General features: G+C 38.2%; 1 long non-coding RNA gene across 3 annotated transcripts in view; it reads left to right on the top strand.

Annotated features, from left to right (window-relative positions):
• LOC116574431 overlaps positions 1-20105 on the top strand; it is a 132465-nt gene that overhangs the window by 11082 nt on the left and 101278 nt on the right. For all 3 annotated transcript variants that reach the window (XR_004279294.1, XR_004279295.1, XR_004279293.1), the window contains exon 3: positions 10779-11013. This is a non-coding gene — a long non-coding RNA (uncharacterized LOC116574431). The remainder of the gene's footprint in view (positions 1-10778; positions 11014-20105) is intronic.

Below are 20105 nucleotides of genomic sequence, written 5' to 3'. Positions count from 1 at the left end.
ATAATATTTTCTAGATCTTCCTTACAGAAAGCTAACTCAATGTCACATTTCAGAGTTTAGTTTCCTTAACATGGGAATCTTTTGTTTTCCAGGATTATTCTTTAGGATTCCATTGATATGGGGGGGCCTAAGTATTCTTTAGTAAAAATTAAGAGAAAAGAAATTTGGAACTTTTGCCAAGACTCTGGTTACCTGAGTTTGGACACTTCTTTGTGGTATATGCAATACTGAGGGCACTTTGTAGGGAATACAAATGCATGCTCTAAACTGACTTTCGCCCATGCAAGCAATACTGACTAGTGATTTTAGGCATAGAGTTTATCCTGGTATTGATCTGAGTCTGTGTGTTGTATGACCTTGGGCAAGGTGATTGCTTTACCCTTTAAGCCTCAGTCTCCTCATCTATAAATTAACAATAATAAAACAGTATTTGCCTCCCAACGATGACTTGAGAATAAAATTACCTAGCAATATGCTTTGATAGAGTAGGTGCTCAAGAAAAGTACTGTTGGGGTGCCTGGGTGGCTCAGTGGGTTAAAGCCCCTGCCTTCAGCTCAGGTCATGGTCCCAGGGTCCTGGGATCAAGCCCCACATCGGGCTCTCTGCTCCACAGGGAGCCTGCTTCCTCCTATCTCTCCGCCTGCCTCTCTGCCTACTTGTGATCTCTGTCTGTCAAATAAATAAATAAATAATCTTAAAAAAAAGAAAGTACTGTTGTTGTTCCTCTATCAGTTAAAGGGGCAGAGGGGTTGGTAGGAAGACTGAAGAGATCAGCTAAAATTTTATTCATTCTTACCTGAGGTTCCACTGCTCCAGGGACTGAATTAGGCATTTGAACATATATTAATAGGACAAGGACAGTAAGGAAATACAGCCAAGTGGTAATTCACAGGTGGTAGAATTCAAAGTGATATTTTATTTCTTCTCTATATTTCCTATGCTTCCCATATTTTATACCACAAAGATGTGTTACTTTTTTAATCCTGAAATTTGTGTTTAAGAAATAATATAAAACTATATTGACCTTTGTAATTTTTCTTCCTGTTAACTCAGCTCCAGGGATCTTTGATTTAAGTCCCTTGGAAAGATTTTACAGGATATTTGCCATTGGTATTGTCATAGGGTCTGAGATAAGGGCTATGTTCAGAAAGCTGGAAACACGGGTTGAGGATCAGACAAAGCTAGGCTTGAGTCCAAGCTCTACCAGTAACAAGCTGTGCCATCTTGAGGATGTTACTTCATATTTCTGAGTCTGTTTCCCAATCTGGATCTGTAAAATGAGAGTGACAGTCTCCTTTGCAGGGTCGTTGTTAGGATTAAATTGAGTGAGAGTTCCTTTGTAGAGCATTTAACACAGCCTGACCCATAAAAGTATTTATAAATGGTGGCTGTTATTATTCCCTGAAAGATTGTTGAAGGTCAACTTCCTCTTTTTCCTGAAGAAGCAACTGAAACACATGGAAGTTACATGATTTTTCTGATGTCTTCTAGATAGTAAATGATAGAGCCTGGACTAGAAGTCAGGTTTATGCACATCTGTATGGCATTCTTTCCAACAGACAGGTGTTCCAAAATGTGTATTCTTGAACAGTCTTCATAATTTTTCCATATTGACATAAAACCCTGCTATTATTTGCTTAATATTTTTTCTATATGTTTACTTAAGTAATTTTTTTTTCACTTCAGTAAATTTGTTTAGAAATTGTGTGCCATTACTTTAAATATAAATTAAGTATCACTTTCAGTATCATAAACAAAAGGTAATTATGAAATACATTCAATAACACAGAACAAATCTATTATATTTTAGGTAGATAGTACGAGAGGCAAGTTCAATGGGAGAACACTTCATGACATTAAGGAACTAGCTCCTTAATAGTAAGAAATGAAAAAGCAGAAAGAAGTTAATTTATGGTAATTTGCTGTAAGAGACTGGCCATTTGTACTTAGTTTCAGAAAGGGTCAGAATGGGTGATGACAGTGGGACAAAGACTGGTCGTTAGAGTGAGTAGAATTCATTTCTGTTTTGGAAAGGTCTGAAACTCTCCCAGATTTCCTAAAAGGCTCTTACTTATTTAAGAACTTACCTAGTTTATTCTAACTGATTCCTCAGCCATCCATCCATCCCACTTTCATTCAGTCTCTGACTTTCCACGTTGGTTTTACAACAGCCGTTGCTGTTACTCTTACGGTAATGCTTAGAACAGGAGTTTTATAGCAACGAGGCAATCCATTTTCAGTGACAGGTTGTAATGAACTGAACAGGGTTACACTGTCAAATGCACTGTGGTGGGAGTGATAGTAGAGCAACATATACATCAGTCCCATTGTCAAAGAATGTCCTTCTGCATGCCAGTTGGGGATATAATAATGTAACCACATGCGACACAGATGGGGTGAGGCATGTTGGCAAGAAACCTTCTCACCAGAGGTTAAACCTCCAGAGTTTTCATCAGCAATGAGTGAGTAATTTCTCTCTGTCTCAAGTCAACATTTTAGGAAGGTAATTACTGAAGTGCACACATGAAAACAATGCTACAGTTCTAGAAATGAGGAAGTCAAGGAAGTCATACATATGACTAAGAAACTCGCAGGGAAGCCCCTCTTTCTTTACTTAAAAAATCTTTTTGTTCTAATCTTGTCACTTCAATTCTCTTCCTCACTTTCCTTTGTTTATATCTTTATATTTTTCTCTCTGAAAGATTATCATTCAATTTTTCAAGTAACTTAAGTTGGACTTCCAATTTCAACTTACTATTTTTTTGGAGAAGGTCTACAAAGGAGAAATGTCCAGTTGGGAGACTAAAGTCTTGAGGAGATTGTAATCAAAGCCCAGGAAATACATGAAGAGGGGAAAGATAAAACGGGTCATCCCCAAATCCTCACATAAGATTTTTCTGCGAAGCTTAGAAGTGGTAGATATCAGATGCAGAAAAAACCCCCCAGGTAACTGACATTTAAGGGATCTATCCCATGATTTTTTAAGTCTTTCAAATTATAAATATCAATGAAATATAAAATATTTCACATAAAATTGAAGAAAAGAAAATATACTGAACTGTATGTGTATTTCCTCTAGACTCTTACTGAGTCCTTACATTATAAACTAACGCCAAAGTATGGCAGTGGCTTATTGGTTGGCCGATGATACGAGGATGAGCAGTTTGGTAAATAATCAGTTTGGCGGGTAGGATCAGCAAGAAAACATTTGTGATGCAATTGGTGGTAAATGCATTGGTGAAGCTACTCAGACAATATTTAATTTTATCTGTCATTTGACAGTAGGTAATTTTCCCACTGGTTGGAATACTAGCCAAAACATTGTCATTAATTGCTTTCTTTCCATTTCATTATAAGATATGTAATAGACTTATTCACTTTTATAGCTATGGGCACTGCTGAAATAGACATTCTTTAATTTATCCCAGAATCTATGTTAAACTATATTGAATATATGAACCATCACTTTCTTAACCTTAACATTCTGTTAATACCACTATCATTTGCCTTTTTTAAAAGAATTACTTTTTCCCAAGGAAATAAGTATGTATATGTGTTTTTTAAGATTTTATTTATTTTTTAGAGAGAGAGAAAAAGAGAGAATGAGCATTGGGGAAGAGAAGCAGAGAGAGAAGCAGACTCCCTCCTGAGCATTGAGCTTGACATTGGGCTGGATCCCAGGACCTTGGGATCATGACATGAGCTCAAGGCAGATGTTTAACCATCTGAGCCACCCAGGATCCTCTTGTGTATGTGTTTTAAATAACATTCAGAATACTACTGTGTTGCTTCTAGTAAATTGTCCAAACTACGTATATTTGTGTCTTCTGGTTCTGGAACATATTGTCGCCCAGTGAATTTTAATTTCTCTGCATATCTTATTTGTAGAAGACATAATAGCATACTTGAAAAATTCTAAAGAATCAAGATAAAGCTAACTTAAACAATAAAAAATTCAGCATAGTAACAAGATTTAAAATTAGTGTGCAAAAATTAATAGCAGACATATACACAAGTAACTGGTTACAAGTTATAATGGAATAAAAATCCCATTTACATTAGTGACAGGAAGTAATACATGTAAGAATAAATTTAATAATAAATCTTTCTGTTTTGAGAATTAAAGGAGAAAAACTTGTGAAATACGTATATTGTACTGTCAGTATAGTTTAGTGTGCCTGGCATTATGTTAGTTATTAGCAATAGATGGTGAGTAACTTGAAGACGAGAGTCTTATGGAACTCAACTCTATCTTCTGCAGTAATAACCAACATACTGGTCTACTTCAGTATTCACTGTGCGTTTGTTGCATCCCGTGGGAAGCATGCAGTTGATGGCCATTGGAAATTCCCAAAGAAGAGATACAAATGTTCCTTCCTGGCTTTATGTGGTGACTAAGTGTTCCTGGGACGGAGCTCTCCTTATTTTGCACACGATCCTTGCAGAAAAGTTCCATCATAGTCTCTGGTAAAAAGAATAGTGGCAGCTGGACTGAAAACCCCAATATCTGTGGAGCTTTGCATGCTGATGGTGATGCTGTATCGGAGTCTGTCCAGTTTGTCAGCGGGGGCTCCTGGAGGGAAAGTGTATGTACATTTACAAAGCAAATATACTTACGGAACAAATGATTTATATGAAAAATTTAAAATGACCTTCCACTCTGTAAACACATAGGATGATTAGTATTCAGTATCTTTCTGGCAGTTCTAGTCAACATAAAATGGGAGGAAAGAGCGATAAGCTATACATATTTTAGAAAAGAAGAGATAACTTTTTTTTATTACATATGACATGAAAATTAACTATTTTTATGTGTTAATAAAATAGCTATTTTGTTACAGATGGCATGAAAAACCATTAGAAATAAAAAGATTTTAGTAAATATAAGATCAACTATAAAACCCAAAAGCATTCTCTTATACTAGAAATAACTTGTTAAAAGACATAATAAAAAAATTTCTAACCTATGATAGAAAGTGCTTGGGAATAATAAAAATAAAAATAAATAATAAAACCCAGTAGGCTATGAATTTGATGTCTTCTGCCACCTTTACTTTTAAACCATATAAAGGTCCCTTGCTGCAGAAAGTTGCTCATTGGTACCAAGCCTCAGTAGCTCTCAAAATCCCACTTCAGAGTGCACCCTTGGAGAGGCAGCAAACTGGTGGTGAGAACATGGTCCAAAGGGAGGCTGCCTGGATTTGAAACCCAGTTTCAAGGTATGACAGGTAAATCACCAGCAAGCACTGGTCCCAATCGTCTCATCTGTTAAGTGGGGTTAATAATTATATTTATGTAATAAGGCTGGAATATCCAGTAAGTTATTACATATAAAGCAGTGTCTGGCACATTGTAGTTACCATACAAGTATGAGCTTCTCTTAGGATTATCACTGTGTATCCTGTTTGACATCATCTGCTTTGTGGTCCTACTTAATTCCCCCATAAGGCCCTCCCTTAACCGGTATAATAAAGTTAATTTCATCTCCAAAATGTAGTTATCAGAGAAATGATAGACATGTGCACCACAAAGATGGGTCAGACTCTCAGGTTCAAAGGATTTAGGCATGTTCTCCAGAATGTGCACTCCATCTTCCTACCTCACAAACCTCTATAAAACCTCCCTGACAGTTTTATAAAACTATAAGACCTTTCCAATGGAGAGACATGCTATATTCCAGATGAGATTCAATATCATGGATGTGACAGTTCTTCCCAATCTAACTTATACACTTAATTCCAGTGTAATAAACTCTCTCTGCACTTTTTTCCTAACTTAGCAAACTAATTTTAAATTTTGATTAGAAGACTAAACGTACCAGAGAAGCAAAAACAAATTAAAAATAAAAGAGGAGAGGCACCTGGATGGCTCAGTGGGTTAAGCCTCTGCCTTTGGCTCGGGTCATGATCCCAGGATCCTGGGATGAAGCCCCACATCAGGCTCTCTGCTCAATGGGGAGCCTGCTTCTCCCTCTCTCTCTGCCTGCCTCTTTGCCTACATGTGCATGCTTGTGATTTCTCTCACTGTCAAATAAATAAATAAAAATCTTTAAAAAAAATAGAATAAGAAGAATAAGTAAACACTATCATTATTCTTCTATTTTTTTAAAAAGATTTTATTTATTTCACACAGAGAGAATGAGAAAGGGCACAAGCCGGGGTGGGGGTGGGGGTGGGGGGAGCGCAGCAGGCAGGCGAGGGAGAGGGAGAAGCAGGTTTCCCGCTGAGTAAGTAGTCCAGTGTGGGGCTTGATCCCGGGACCCTGAGATCATGACCTGAGCCAAAGGCAGCTGCTTAATCCACTCAGTCACCAAAGCACCCTTCGTGTTTGCTTTATTATAAATCTAATCAAACAATAGAGCTCTAGTGATGGAAGCAGAGTAGTGCTGGTCTCTAGTACATTGTGCATATGGTAGCCATTAGCTGCATATGACCATTTATATATAAATTAATTAAAACTAAATAAGACGAAAAGTTTAGTTTTTAGCCACAGTGCATTTTCAATGTTCAAGAGCTACATGTGGCTGTCACATTAGACAGCACAGACATGGAGCATTTCCATTAGCTCAGAGAGTTCTATTGAACAGTACAGTTCTAAAAACAGATATATGGGGATGCCTGGGTGGCTCAGTGGGTTAAGGCCTCTGCCTTTGGCTCAGGTCATGATCCCGGGGTCTTGGGATCGAGCCCTGCATTGGGCTCTCTGCTCAGCGGGGACTCAGCTTCCTCCTGTCTCTTTCTCTCTGCCTGCCTCTCTGCCTACTTGTGATCTTCTCTCTGCCAAAAAAAAAAAAACCAAAAAACAAAAAACTTAACCCCCCCCCGAATAGATATATGATAATCCAGGATAAGATAAAGATGGCAATTCAAATAAATAGGTAAAAGTGGATTTTTTTAGGGAAACATTTAAATTTTTTTCTGGTTGGAAAAGTTTACTTAAAAAATAATAAAATAGGGGTGCCTGGGTGGCTCAGTTGTTGAGCATCTGCCTTCATTTTGGGTCATGATCCCAGGGTCCTGGGATCGAGCCCCGCATCAGGCTCCCTGCCTGGTGGGAGGCCTGCTTCTCTCTCTCCCATGCCCCCTGCTTGTGTTCTCTCTCTCTCTCTGTCTCTCTCTGTCAAATAAGTAAATAAATATAAAAAATAATAAAATAATGAATACTGTTATGCTGAAAATAAATTAAAAAAAAGACAAAAAAATACTGTAATATAATTGTCACAACTAAAAAAATATAATAATAGTAATACTCTGAAGCCACAAAGAAAAATAAAACAAACAAGAGTACATCTAAACTTTTCTGTAAGAAGAATATAAAGAAAATAAAGGATAGATGACAACCAGGAGAATTTTGTAACCTAACTGACAAAAAGGGCTATTTAAAGAACTCTTGAAGATTTATTTAAAAAAAGGTAAATTGCAACACCTGGGTGGAGCAGCTGTTGGGTGTTCCTACTTTTGGTTTTGGCTGGGGTCATGATCTCAGGGTCTTATGATCGAGCCTGGTGTGGGGCTCCATGCACAAGGCAGAGTCTGCGAGGGAAGTTCTCTTCCTCCCTGTCTGCCCCTACTTTCTGCATGCGCTCTCTCTCTCTCTCTCTCTCTAAAATAAATAAATAAATCTTAGAAGAAAAAGGTAAATCTTCAGGAGGAAAATGAATATTTTCATTTAAATATTATTAAATATTAAATATCCTTTCAAAATGTCATTTCATTAAATATGATTTCAAAAAAGAAAGAATGCCATGAGCATTTGACTTATGAGTAGACGGTCAATTTCTTTAGTTAAAAAAACACAAAATAGGGGCGCCTGGGTGGCTCAGTGGGTTAAGCCTCTGCCTTCGGCTCAGGTCATGATCTCAGGGTCCTGGGATTGAGCCCCGCATCAGGCTCTCTGCTCAGCAGGGAGCCTGCTCCACCCCGCCCCCCGCCTGCCTCTCCGTCTACTTGTGATCTCTCTCTTGCAAATAAATAAATAAAATCTTTAAAAAAAACCCCAAAAGACCCCCCCACAAAACAACATTGAGATATGCCTTTTTACCTGTCATACTGTCAAAGTTTAAGAAAGAATAAACACAAGACTTCCTTCGTACTGTCAAAAGGAATAGAGATGGCTACCATGTGTTTGTCAAGAAATTTGGCAAAAATGTAAAATTTTAAAACATGCTTACTTCTTGACTGAGCAATGCCACTTCACATAAAGATGAAGTTGTATGTAAAAGATTAATTGCAGGACTATTTATAGTTCACTTCACATGGAAATGGGATGAACACCTGTCTGTAGGGGATTTGTTATGTTAATTATGACATATATGCACATACAAGGGTGCATCTCTGTGTACATACTTAAATCTGTGCATGCATAACAAAAAGACGGTAGAACCATTAATAGAATGAGGTAGCTCGGTATGTTCCAGTGTGGAGAAATACACTCAATGTACACTGAAGGAAAAAGAATATTACTTCTAAGTAAATATGATACATTTTATAAATTTATAAAATAATTAAATAATTGACTTACAAAATTATTTATAAGCAAAACAAAGATGATGATGTAGAGTATTACCCAAATTTTGTTAAAATCTGTTTTTCTCTCTCAAACGTGTATTTTTCATATGCTTAGAAATAAGCCTAGAAGACTTAAAACTATTTATATCACACTTTTAGAAATAAAAATATTCTCGTGGTGATATAAGAGAGTAGAGTTATAGATGTAAAGAAAAATTTGGGGGGCCCAGGAAAGAGGGGCTTTAAAGTTTTCAGAAAACAGGGGTGCCTGGGTGGCTTAGTGGGTTAAGCCTTTGCCTTCAGCTCTGGTCATGATCTCAAGGTCCTGGGATCAACCCCAGATCAGGCTTTCTGCTCAGCGGGGAGTTTACTTCTCCCTCCCCCTCTGCCTGCCTCTCTGCCTACTTGTGATCTCTCTTCCTCTGTCAAATAAACAAATAAAATCTTTTAAAAAAGGTTTTCAGAAAATAATTTGTGCTGGTCAGGTTGAAATATGTATCCTACAATGTGTAGAAAAAATACTATGGAGGCCCCCATGGAGGTGAGACTAATTCTAACTTGGGGGAGGTAGGACAGGGGAAGGGGTCCCAGAGAATATCTGAGTTAGTTCTGAAAAGAATAGTATTTTATTGTTCCTCCTTTTTCACATCAGAGAAGCAATAAGAGGATTTTCTGAAGCACTTAGCCCAATGCCTAGCACACTGAATGCTCAAGAAAAAAAGTGGGGCATTCTAGGTGGGTGGAGCAAAATCTGCAAGACAAGGTGTGAGCATTATGGTTGTTTAGGGGAAATGTAATTGGGTGCCTGGCGCTGAGGATTGTTGTGAATGGCTGGCAGCCAGGGAGGATGGAGAGGAGAGAGAACAGTGGGAGGGTTTTGAAAGATAGCGTGGGTCAGAATATATAGGACACACTGCTGGCTGATGAGTTTAGACTGTATCTTACCACCAAGCAATGGAGAGCTAGTCAAGGGTTTTGAAGAGTGATGAAGTAAGATCAGACGTGTGTTCTAAAAGATAAGTTTGGTGGCAGGATGCAGGATGACTTAGAGAAGGAGGAGACTAGAAACTCTTCAGGGTGTCCTCTGTTTACACTGGGCATGATATGATCCAGAACAAAGGTATTGATGACAGGGGAGAACCTCTGAGGTAGTACCTGCAGAAGCTATAAATGTATTCCACCCACCTCACAGCATGTTTTGGCTACTTCCTGGATATTCATTTCACACCATCCTTCCCTGTCATGGGTTTTGTCTGTTGCGCTTCTGCCAGTTTTCTCTTTCAGGAGCTGCCTGCCAGCTATTAAGGCTAACATGGCTTTCTGAAATACCATAAGGCTTGGAAGCACTATTGAATTAAACATTAATTAATTAGCGAAGCCCCCCTCATGAGACAGATCCTTTTTAGCCAGAGAAAGCTAAATATCTAAATGTAGAGTATAAACATGACTGTGGTTCACTGTAATTGTGAAGAGTATGAAACAATTTACCTAGTGGTTTAGGATGGGCTTAAAGTGGGTTTAATAGAAACTCATTGCTGTCCAACTTAGCATTGCCCTTCCCTTCTTAAATAAAGAAAGTAGAAGAGTACAGACAAGGGCACCGAAGGCTAAGTGACTCACCATCTCCTTCTAGACAGCCCCGTTGCAGGAATCATTTGGAGACAGATTTTTCTTCCTCCAAATTCCCTGTGCTGTCTTGTGGATTTTGTTGCTAAGGAATCCAGCTAGGATTGAATGTACCTGGGAGGAGAAATTGAAGATTGCCTGGGTGTTGGGTCATTTTCCTCTCTGGGAATCACTAGCTTTTTATACCTTTACTAGGAAAGCACCATGGCATATGAGGGAAGCCAAGAGGCTTGAGACTCAGTCTGGGCCTTAAGAAGCTTGCAGTTCAAATGACAAAACCAGACTTCAAATGGGGAATAGTTAACTCAGTGAGAGACTGTCAGAAGAGTCACCATCCATATTGTTTGCATAGTACTAAAGGCATGCTATCAGCAGAAATAAGTCTCCAGTCTGTATTTGGTTCTCTGGCTACCTGAAAACCACTCTCGTCTCACAATGGCTTGCTCAGCCAGTATGTCAACCCGACCCTGGTTTGCAATGGTTGAATAAGAGAATTCCTTGTGTGATTCAAGTTGCATTAATCTTAAGGCGTTCAGAAGATGGAAAGATTGACTCAGCCCGGAAGCCTCTGATGCACAGGTGACACTGAAGGCTGGATGTGTCAGAGCAGGCAGGATCCGAGCAACTTTACATCTTCCTTTTTAGGTCGAGGAACTCAAATGCTGATATGATGCTATTCAGAAGGGAGCAGGACATACCAACAGTATTTATCAACACATGTATACAGCTGCTGAGCCACAGAGAGGAGAAATAAGATGAGAAAGCCATGCTTCCCACCCTGGAAAAGCTTCTGGATGGAAATGGAGAAATATTAGACTTAATATCTTTATATTTCCTGCATCTATTGGAAGATAACAACATCCTATCCATCTGGCCAAAGGTAGGCTGTTTTCTCCATCCAGGTGAAACAGGAGCGAAACACATGGAATTTCAGTGAACCAGTCATTCAAGCCACGCTCTTGCTATCCCTCTGAGTCTTCTTGAAAGGTCTTGAATCTGGGCCAATGGCACTGGGGCTATTTACTTTGCTGATTTCAGTGACACTGGCCTTCATGTCCTAAATTCTAAGAAAGTTCATTTGTCTTCTTTTCAAAACTTAATCTTACCCATAACCACCAAAGAGCTAGAATGTTAACTTTACTACAGTAATCATTAAGTCTGAAGAATAATGGTTGGAATATTTATTGATGTTTGAATGACTTACATTTTTTAAATGCACTCCAATGGGAAAAATACTTAAATTCATCTGCCTGCTTAATCTTTGTATTTTTAAAGAGATTCAGAATTACCATCATATTTCTACAGTTATGGTGATGAAGAAAACCATTGTTATACTGATTTGTTTAATTTCTGTTCATAATTCAGCAATACTACAATCCCGAGGTCATATTCATCATTGTTCCTGCATGCCCTTCCCCTAGGCTGTTTGTCTTCCTACTTTCTACCCCATCTCTGCTCAAGGCATTCAGTATCCTTCCTGTAATCAGCAAGAATCCGAACACTGGGAGCCTCTTTGTCTTCTCCCCTTCCTTTAGCTCTGTATCTAGTTACTGGTCAAATTATGTCTTGCCATGTTGCTTTTCCCAGATCTGTTCTCTTCTATTACCTCAGTAATGAAATCTAGTTTTTAATTGCCTTTAATGGCTGTGCAAAATAAAGACTACATCTCCCAGTATTTCCTAATTGTTGGATGTGTTTCTGCGTTTTTGACCTGACAATGCTGCACAGCAACTTCGAGGAAGTTTCTTAAAAGATAATATGTGTGGTGTTTATCATATTATTTTTTGTCTATGTACTCCCTGGCTGGAACTCAAGCAGCCATTTTGAAACATGAGGCTGCATGTGATGTGATGAGCGCTGGGTGTTGTACACAACTGATCAATTATTGAATACTACATCTGAAACTAATGATGAACTATATGTTGGCTAATTGAATTTAAATGAAAAAAAAAAAAAGAAAGAAACATGAGGCAACAATGCTGAAGACAGTGGAGCAGCAAAGATAGCTGAGCGGTGGCCTGCTGGTGTGGAGCTCTCCTCCCAGCTCTGGACTAGGTAACTCTGAATTTCTTTCATGTGAGAGAAAAATAAATTTCTGTCTTTTATAAAGGCCACTCTTTTGGGTTTTCTCTTACTTACATGAGTCAGATCTAATCCTGATTAATACACGTATGCTACTCTCACTTTCTTGCCATTCTCGCTATCACTATCAATCTCAGAAGAGACCAAGAAACATAGTGTAAGCCATAGAGTGGAAGGCTTAGCAGCCCAGGCTCTGGAATAACTCTTGTCTGATTCTTTGCTCTCTATCTAGCTATCTCTCTGCCTCAGTGTCTTCATTGTTAAATGGGGACCACAGAAGTCTATTGACAGGAATGAATGAGATAATGCCTATGAAAAACTCATCTGGAGAGAGTCCAGTGACAAGAGCTCCATAAAGGATAGCTTCCCTTGGTATTATTATATTGTATAATTTAATCTAAGAGAGAGATCTTAGAACAAATGCCACCAGACGTGAGAGATTGATACAATAATTTACTAAACAGTAACCTGCCAGTCATACTCTTCTCAGCTAAGTCATTTTTATGTTTATACCAAAATTTCATATTTGGAATATTTATGTTTACATTTAAACTCAAGGTGCCCAAATTTACAGGCGATATTAAATCACAGGCTTGAAACAATTAGGCTGCACATATAAATGTGACATACTTCTTGAAATATTTTTTTGGCATCATCTTTTATTCTGTCTTCTTTAGCATTGGTGTCCCTTGTGCCCAGGTTTTCTGGTTTCTTCTATAATATTTACCACACCTGGAAGATTATTCCCCTTTTTTGCCCTAGGTTTTCTTTATGCAAACAGAAGGTTGTGAAACAGAATGTTTTCCAGTCAATCTCAGCAACCCCTTATTTCTGGATTAAAATTCAGACATTCGGTTAAGCACTTCTGCCAAATCTCATACTCCATTTTTTTTCTCTTCAAGTATCCTTTAAAAATAAAGTTTAAAAACATTGATTAAATACTTTCATCCCAATAGTGTTCATGACCTGGCTGAAATCTGCAGCGTTCTTTAATTATTCTTAACAACCTAATGTGTTTTATTTTAAAATCAGCTTTCAGGGCACCTAAATGACTCAGTCAGTTAAGCATCCCACTCCTGATTTCAGCTCAGGTCACGATCACAAGGTCCTGGGGTCCAGCCCCACACTGGGCTCCATGCTCAGTGGGGAGTCTGCTTGGAATTCTCTCTCTCCTTCTCCCTCTGTGGCTCCCCACCCCCCACACTCTCTTTCTCTCTCTCTAAAATAAATGTACAAATCTTAAAAAAAAATAAAAACAGCTTTTGTTCAGCATACAATTATTGACGTCCACTCTGCCACTGTAGCCCAACAACCATAGCAGATTTCTTGTTACTCTGGTCCATGTGCTCTTCTTGCTGCCTTTCCTGGGTTACTTCCTAAATCCTCCTACACATCACTGCCCAGAACTCGATCAGGTTACTCTCTTGCTCAATAGCTTTGGTTCACATAGCTGTTTTCTCCTTAGCTGTCTCTCTATTATATTTTCTGTTCTTCCAGACAAATGCCTCCGGCTCCATGAAACCTAACACCTTCAGCCAAATGTGACATTTCCATTCCTCTGCCTTCCCTTATCAAAAGGGAAAAATTCCTCCAAAGCATATGTTTTATAGAATTATTATGTTACCTCAAATTATCCAACTTTCTTATTTATGACTGACACAACTGGATACGAGCGAGCTAGACTCCCCTTGGCTTTTGCCTTGTTGAGTGTTTCTTTTCCTAAAGGTCATAGGGCAACAGGTTAGAAATCTAGGACACAAAAATGTGAGCAGAGGTGAATACGTGAACAGCAAAATTGGAGAAGTCAGAGAAAAAATTAAAATTGGAGTTGAGCCAAAGTTTAAATCATGTTGGATTAATGACCAAGCGAGTCAGAAACAAGCAAAGCTGAAGGAAATTGATAATGGGTCTTGGGAAACCACTTTGATTTCTAGCCAAAGTTCATAGCTGGCAGGACCAGAGGAAGGTAGATGATGGATTGCTCGATAGGAGACATGAAAGTACAAATGTAACAGGACCAATTAGCTCTGTATCTTGAAATGGCCTTAAAAAGTATTTTGCCATTTTTTAAAAAGTAGGGTGGGTGGTGGTGTGACATTATTAGAAGGAGAGGCAGATGGTGTCACTAATTTGGATTGTCTCCCAAATGATGCCTCTTGGCTCTGTTCCTTGGATTGTGGATCACATTCTGTATTGTGTTGAGTGGCCAGCAGCCTCTTCAGGCAACAGCAAGGTAGAAGTGGGCTTAGTAGTGAGCTGGAAGTGAAAACCCTTGTTGCTATGGAATTGTGGAAGTACGCAGAATTAGCAACACGAAGGTGGGATTTGAGCTAAGTCAATCATTAGTACTTCTGCAAACTGCAATTTCTGGATATCCCAGAAGAGTTAATGCTGTGTATTAAATTGGGGGGATTTTCATGGACCCACTGTGGGTTTGTACAGAAGGCAAGGCTTAAAGCCCTGTCATGGTTTCTGTGAGAAACCTCCTGAGAGCTGTGTTTTCTTTGTAAGTGTTATAGTCTCCTAGTGTTTCCATATTATAATGGTACTGTGTACGTCTATTTGTGTATGTGTGTGTGTTTGTGTATGTGTCTAACTCTTTCAACAGAGGAGTCAAAGCAATTTGGACTCTCCCTCCATAGTTCTTTCTTATTGCTCACTGAAACTTTTTTAATAGTCTCTCCTAATTGATATGCTTCTAGCTCTAGCCTTATATCCTGTAGTGCTTCATTTGTACTTCTAGGAAATCTTTGTGAAACACAAAGCTAATGGTTTTTCATTGCCTAAAATAATTTGGCCACATATCTAAAGGTGACATTCACCTACATGCCCTAAAAAATGCAGTCTTTTATTGTAGACATGGCCCTTCACATCACAGCTTTTCAGTGTATCTCCTGCTTTATACCACTGCAGTCCTTTGCTTTACTCATGTCTCTGTATGCAGTTTACTCATACTCCAGATTGTTTCTCCTCCGTGTGCCTTGCTTACAGTACTGCCTCTGCCTGAAAATTCCTCCTGAATCTATCCTATTGAAAAATTGATCCTTCCAGACTCAATCCAAATGCAGTAGTTTTAATGATGACTTTCCAAGCCCCTTTAAATAAGTGACTTAGCCACTCTCTTCTGTCTGCCTTAATATTCCATGCATATGGTATTTATTTTTTTATCATAACACTTATTTTTAATGTTTTAGTGTATCTTCATCGTTTTTATTAGGGGAATAAAAATCTGTTATGATTATTGTTTTATGCAGAAAATATTCATTTAGATTGACCAAATATTTACCTGTTTTAAAATTTACTTTTCCTTTCTTCTGGCATGTCCACTCTTCCATTTGGGATCGTTTTCCTCCTGCCTGAAAAACTTCCTTTACTGTGTTATGTAGTATGAGCCACTGGTAATAAACTCTCTTAGTTTATATTGTCTGAAGAAATCTAAATTTCATCTTTTCATCTTCATTTGTTGATGGTGGTGTTTTTTTGTTTGTTTTTTCTGTGTATGAAGTGATGTGCTGATCCTTTTATGGTAATACGTCAATTTTTTCCCCCCTGTGGCTGCTTTTAAGGTTTCTTTTTTTGGTCTTTGGATTATACCAGTGTTTGCACCTAGGTAGTCTTCTTTTTGTATTGATATAGTTTGTAGTTTGTAGGCTTTCTTGAACCTGTGGCTTGATTTTTTGTTTTTTTTCCAGTGATTCCCCCCTTTTTTCTATTTGTTTAGTCTCTTTCTTTATTTCTTTATTTTTTAAATAAACATATAATGTATTATTAGCCCCAGGGGTAGAGGTCTGTGAATCGCCAGGTTTACACAGTTCACAGCACTCACCATATCACATACCCTCCTCATCCTCTCCCCCTTTTTAATGGGACTTCAATGCATATATATTAGATTTTTTGCACTATAAATTTAATACCCCTTGCATAATTTTTTTATTCTTTTTTTCTACATTTCAACTACATATTTTTATGACCTATTTTCTGCTTTGCTTATTTTCCTTTCAACTGTGTCTAATCTGCTATGAAACTTATTAACCATTATTATTTTTTAAATGCTAGCATTTCTATTTGGCTTTTATTTATTATTTCCAGTTTACTACAAAAATCCTGTCTTGTCATCTGTCTTCATGACTATGGTAACCGCATTTAAAGTCTTTAGCTGATAGCTCCATTATTTGGATATTCTGTGTGTCTTTTCTTTACTGTCTGTGTTTCTCTTCATTTGCTTATATTGCTTTGTGTACTCATGGATTAGGCTATTTTTGATTGATTACTAGATGATGTATCTAAAATATGAACTAATTTTGAAGTTTAGGATGGCATTATTATCTGCCAGAAATAATACATATTTATGTCTGAAAGGAGGATTTAGCACTCTGATTCTCAGTCCCTTTTTTTGGAACTGGCATATACCCCTGATGGAGACCTCTGGTCTCAAATGCAGGCTCAATAGCCTGGGTTTATTTCTTCTGCCAGATAGTCTTTACTGACTTAGTACTCTTATGTCTTCAACCACACGCACACGCACACGCACACGCACACGCACACGCACACACACACACACACACACATATATAGTTTATCATTTCTAGTTATTCTTGGTAAGAGGGTTGATCCATCATCACCAGAAATGGAAGTGTAAGTGATTAATTTTAATTCACTGGGAAAATAACATAAAATCTTCCAAAATAGAGAACACAAAGTTCTCTTGTTCTTGGTGAAAGGGGACCATAAGGAAGCATTTGTGGATTATTCCTAGCTCCACTCTTAACTCAATTATTTACCAAGAATTTACAGAGTCATACTAATAATTCTGATTTTCCATTTGGCAAGATGTGTACATGAATATGGGTTACTATATTTTTCTAGCCTCTTAAGTACTATTCTTGCTATATATGTTTTTCCTGAGAAAACTATATTTCTAATCCTAATCATAATATAAAAGTTTCGATTATTTAGTAATGACATTTCTTTCACAAAGTCTTGTGAATTAAAATGTTCTCCCTAGGCACTCTTAGTTACTTGATGTGAAGGAGGGTGTTTTGGCTGAGACTCCTAGAAGTACATGAAGTTTGTTATCACACTCCCCCAGAGCACCTCTGTTTCCTCTTGGAAGACAGTCCTTTAACTGTCAGGTATTTCTCAGAGAAAAGGCTCTAGCCATTTCTTTATTAACTAGGGCCCTGAATTTAATTAGAGTTTAGAAATATATAAACATACTTGAAAGACTGAGATGCAACCCCCAAAAGCCACACTGATAGGAAGCCAACACAATTAGTTCTTGAGATCTTGAGAGAAAAATCATGTGAATGTATAAGGAATCATAATAAAGTGGGCCACAGTGAACGTAATTCCAAGTGCAGTGCAAGGCTGGGCTTGGCTGCCCTCCTTAGCAGCCCTACCAGATGGCTGTACCCCCTGGTAGTATGATAAAAAGGATCCTGGTAGACAGGTATCCATAGGTCTCTTGTGTGGAATTCTTCCTTTTTTAAGGCTGAATATCTGCTGAAGGTGTTTCTTTGTGCCTGAGAACCAGGTGAAAAGTGAATGAAGACTTGGTAGAAGATGGTGGAAATTCCAAGGCATTAGTATTGACGAGTGAAGATAATTTATTCCTCTGGTTCAAGGAAGAACATAGCCTTTGACAGAGAGAGGCATTGCTGAGTAGGGTGATGGTTAGGACATGGAGCAGATACACAGGGATAATTATAGTCAAAAGAGAGGAACCATAAAACCATGGTGCTGGGACTGTATTCTGTGTGACATGCTTTCCTTCTCACCTACTGGAGACTGTTATGGATCGAATGTCTTTGTCCTCCCAAAACTTACATGTTGATCCCTACCCCAAGTGTGGTGGTGTTAGGAGGTGGGGCCTGTGGACATAATTAGGATTATGTGAGTTCATGAAGGTTAGTGCCTTCACAAAGGAGATTAGTGTTCTTATAAGAGTCATGACAGAGCTCTCTCCCTCTCTGCTCTCTGCTTTGTGAGGACATAATGAAAAATCAGCAGCTTGCAACCCAGAATAGCAGTCAGAACTAAGACCAGGACTCTTATTGTGGCTTTAAAAAAGGTGGGAGCATGGAGGTTCTGTTATTCAAAAGGTGAGACTCTTTAATCTCACTTTAAAGACTACTTTTTTTTTTTTTAAAGATTTTATTTATTTATTGGACAGAGAGAGAGATCACAAGTAGGCAGAGAGGCAGGCAGAGAGAGAGGAAGGGAAGCAGGCTCCCCACTGAGAAGAAGCCTGATGTGGGGCTCGATCCCAGGACCCTGGGATCATGACTTGAGCCAAAGGCAGAAGCTTTAACCCACTTGGCCACCCAGGTGCCCCAAAATTTGATTTTTTAAGAGGAAGAGAGGAATGTCAATTGTTTTAATACTTCCAGAAAAGGGATAGGGAAAAGGAAGAAATTGTATGAAGGACACCATTTTGGAAAATAAGAAGAATACTTTGATATTTACTAAATAATTTATAATATGTCAGAATATTGTGATGGGATCTTGAGTCAGAGATAGAATTTGTGGACTTTTACTTCTAGAAGATAATTAATGTCTCGGGAGGAATATTATAGTGATGAAGGCCTGAAAGAGTGTTGCCAGAAAGCACCTAGAGATGTGTAGAATTATTCTGCTGTTCCAAATGTGAAATGGTGGATGTAAGAAATGACACCTGGCCCAAAAATGCATTATGAAAAAATAAGATTTCCCTAATGAAGCTAAGAAGTAACATTCTTGAAGATGTTTGTTGATGCAACCATATTTATAAATGCAATAGTTTCTTATCTTGCACAAACTGAGTAAAAAAAAGTGTCTAATAACAAAAATTTGCACTAGGGAGGCTAGGGCTTGACCTGTTAATGCAGAGCAAGACACAATATCTGCTCTGAAGGAGCACATAAAACAAAAGTCATTTTATACCCAACAGTGCATTGCTGTGGAGCTATATTTGTCCGAGAAAGATATAAATGCAACCAGACTAGAAATGCCATTTTCATGCTTGGAAACATAATCTAACTTCATACTAATTTGGAAGTCTGTGTGTTATCTGTTCTCTGATTGGGAGGTTTGTCAAAAAGCAATGCAATCTGATCTGACCATGTATTAAAGGCATGAGAACATCCATCTGTAACAGTTTTTATTATTTTCATCATGGAACATGGAATAAAATGTCTGATAACAGAAGAAACCATATAGATATGTGGTCATTTTGCTGTAACAGACCATCTGCCTACCTCTGTACAACATGGTTGAAGAAGCATAAAATGAAGACCCAAATCCCTTTATATTCTTGAAGACCAGATGCCTTATGACATGACTGATGGTGGGGAGAGATCCACCCCAGTGTCTATCCAGAGGGTAGACATTAGGTAACAGGCAAAAGAACCAGCTGTCAGGAATCTGAAGCACCGTAGCATTTTGTAATTTCATCTTTACAATTTAGCACGAAACTGGAAAGTCTAGAATTAGTATTTTAAGAGTGAGCTTAGAAAAATAATGACACCATAGAACAGGCAAAATGTGGCTGTTTGCTATATTATACTAGCTATGACCAGTTCTTGAAAAAGTTATATTCTTGAATTTTGTAATAAGCTCAATGACTCTTTTCTTGGGAAATCATGAATTTGGCGTTAAACATAATGCGGCTGACCAGGAACTCAGACATGAGCCGTTTTAATCCTGTGTCCAGGTAGGGAATGCTCCGTAAACCTGGTCACTGGAAAACAGAGAAGTATTCCAGAGCACTTCTTCCCAAGGCAGAAGAATTTTATAATGCTTGACAGGGCACTGGGTGTAAAATGAAAAGTAGTAACAGTGATACTTTTGCAGAGACGAGCCTCTTACTTCTGCTGAAGTATTTTAGTATGCTGCCCGATTAGAGACAATATG

Source organism: Mustela erminea, chromosome 15 (assembly GCF_009829155.1).
Source record: "Mustela erminea isolate mMusErm1 chromosome 15, mMusErm1.Pri, whole genome shotgun sequence".
NCBI lineage: Eukaryota > Metazoa > Chordata > Mammalia > Carnivora > Mustelidae > Mustela > Mustela erminea.
Note: the sequence above shows the minus strand (reverse complement) of the source record. Positions and strands in the feature narration are given on the sequence as shown.